The following is a 2,943-nucleotide window of genomic DNA, read 5'->3' on the forward strand; positions in this document are numbered from 1 at the left end:
GAGCTGTGGAGAAGTTAAGTAACTTGCCCAAAGTCACCTAGCCAGCAAGGGGCAATGCAGGCACTTAAATTCAGAAAGCCTGGTGGAGGAGCTGGGCTTCTTCACCCCTCCTGTACCTCCTCTTTATCCCACAAACATTGGCTGGGTCTTCATAATGTTGAAGATCCAAGCTCTCTATTGTGATGAAAAGGTGTAGTAGCAAAAGTGTCTCTGTCCGTGGGTTTGCGTTGTATTGGGGGAATTAGGTTCATCAATAATTATATCACTTTGTAAGTAGAATGATAAAGGGTGTATACAACGGGTTTTGAGCACACAGTTGAAGCAACAGTTTGTTCTCATGAGGCACGAGAATGGGTAAATAAATAACAAAGCTTTTGCAGATGCATTTGAGGCGGGCCTTCACAGGATAGGAGGGATACTTGGGAAGTTGTAGTCTGCAGAACGCATGGTGAGCATAAAGAGCAAAAGGGTGTATTGATACCAAAATGCTGGTGTCTCAAGAATGCTGAATCATGCCTGGTGCATATTGGAAGATGAGGCAGGGGCTCGCAGTGAGATTGGGTTGCATCTTGCAGGCCATGCTCAGGGACTGTCCATGGGCTCAAGTCCAGAGGGTCCAGACAGAGGCATTTAAGTCATATTGAAGGTAAAATGGAAGAAAGAGAGAAGAGAGGCAGGTATGTTCAACCAGGACACTGGTCAGGGCAGGAGAGAAGGGCATTCAACAGGTACCATTTTGTGGCCACTTAATACATGCCTGTGTTGGGGACGTTAAAAGGACAGGTAGATAGTATTGGTATTTTTGGCGAGGAAAAAAGAGTTGGCAAAGGTTAGTATACTTTTCCAGAGTCGCCAAGCTAGAAAGGAGGGCAGAATTCAAACCCACATCTGCCCGATTCCAGAAATCTCTCCAAAGATCTATGGAACAAATGCTTTTGCAGGGTGGAATTGGAGATAGAGCCATAGCATCTCTTCTGAAATTGAGGGTGAGGTTGAGATGTGCCCCTTCTAGAAAGCCTTGAGAGGAGTGTGGGTAGTGGAGATTAGCTGTCAAAGTCCTTTTTAGCTCTGGGGTTATATATCTACAGTGGAACCAACTAGTCGTTGGCCATGAGCAAAATCACCTTATTTATTGATTGTATGAATATGTGGACGTTTTCCTGATCCTTCTTTACGGGTGAGGGTTACGAGAAAAGAGAGGACTAACAGAGTAGTGTTTAGACATGTGGGTCCAGGGTGTGTGTCTGCACGCATGTGTAATTGTTGTAAGCATGTGCTTATAACAAATAAGGACACAGTTCTCCATGCTGTAGACCAGTCCACACCATTGTCTAGAGATTCATATGCGGGGTCCACTTGGACTGTAACAGGCTGACATTTGATTTATCAGAGCATGCTGGAGACACTGTGCTGGCCTGCTTGGGGACGCTGGTATGGAGGATTTGGTGACAGTCAGGAAAAGAGGCAGCTGTTTGTTATGACTATATATTGTGCTTAGCTAGCAACCCTGGGCCAATTCTCATCCTTGACATTTTTTAGTACAACTCCCATGGGATAAGAATCTTGCCCAGAGAATCCCCATAGGGTAAGAATCTTGCTCTGTGGTCAAGGAATTTAAGTTCTAAAGTTATGCTTGCTAAAGATTTATAGGATTGTGATTTGGGGAAAACATAACTATTTCATGATGCGAAATGCTAATTTGACAGTTCACAACACACTTCGTTCGACCTCGTGCTGTGGGAACCACGGAGGGAGGGGTGATTCTGATATTTAGAAGCTGAGAAGAGGACCACCAGGGACTGCTGACTTGGGGTCATTACACAGGTGTTGTGCAACAGAGGCTTCATTAAGAGGTGGACCTTGTGATCCCTGGGATAGTTCTGAGATTCCAGAAAAGCATGTTTAATAATGGAGGGTGGTGGATATGGTGGGAAACATCCTCTTTGACTGACAGATGGTGCTGGATCCTGTGTCTTCAGTGGACCTTAGTGCTTTGAGCAGAGAAGTATGAGAGCATTTGTGGTTTGTACATCATTGATGTCACATGTCCAAGAGCCTGGGCACAGCTTCTGTGGACATTGCCCCTCTACCTTCATGCCCACGGGCGCTTCCGTCTTGCTCTTCTTTTGGAGAATGACCAATACTGGAAAAACTTTCCTTTAGCTAACTGATTTAATTGCTTTAACCCTGGAAAAATACTGGGGAGGAATGGAAATTTCTATCCAATGTGTTTAGCTGAAGAAGTGTGTGCAGGGTGTGTAGGGATTGTTGAAGGGGGTGCGTGAAATGTATGTTGGAGATGACAGTGAGTTTGGGGGCTTGGAGAGTCCTCCACCTACACAATTCTTAGGTAAGTGTGAGTTATAAAATTATTATTATTATTATTATTTTTTAAGGTTTTATTTATTTATTTGACAGAGAGAGACACAGCGAGAGCGGGAACACAAGCAGGGGGAGTGGGAGAGGGAGAAGCAGGCTTCCCGCTGAGCAGGGAGCCCGATGTGGGACTCGATCCCAGGACCCTGGGATCATGACCTGAGCCGAAGGCAGACGTTTAATGACTGAGCCACCCAGGCGCCCTATAAAATTATTTTAAAGTGTTAAGTAGAATATAAGTCCTTTAAACTATGAGGTAATTTATATCGATAAATCATAAGAATTGTATAATAATTAATTATTATAAACAGGGTAAGATATTTAAAGTTATTTTGGAGTCAGAGGCTTCATGAATATGTGTGTGGCAACAAGCTATCTGGGTAACTAGTCCATTTCGGCCTAAAATTGCTTTGGGCTCATTTCTGCATTTTCTGTTCTGTTCTGTTGATCTATGGGTTTAATTTTGTGTCGGTACTATACTGTTTTGATCACTACAACTTCGTAATGTAACTTGAAGTCTGGAACAATGATGCCTCCAGCTTTGCTTTTCTTTTTCACAATTGCTCG

The sequence above is a fragment of the Eumetopias jubatus genome, unplaced genomic scaffold (assembly GCF_037043125.1).
Source record: "Eumetopias jubatus isolate StellerSeaLion01/CBP00866 unplaced genomic scaffold, mEumJub1_p1.0 scaffold_5, whole genome shotgun sequence".
NCBI lineage: Eukaryota > Metazoa > Chordata > Mammalia > Carnivora > Otariidae > Eumetopias > Eumetopias jubatus.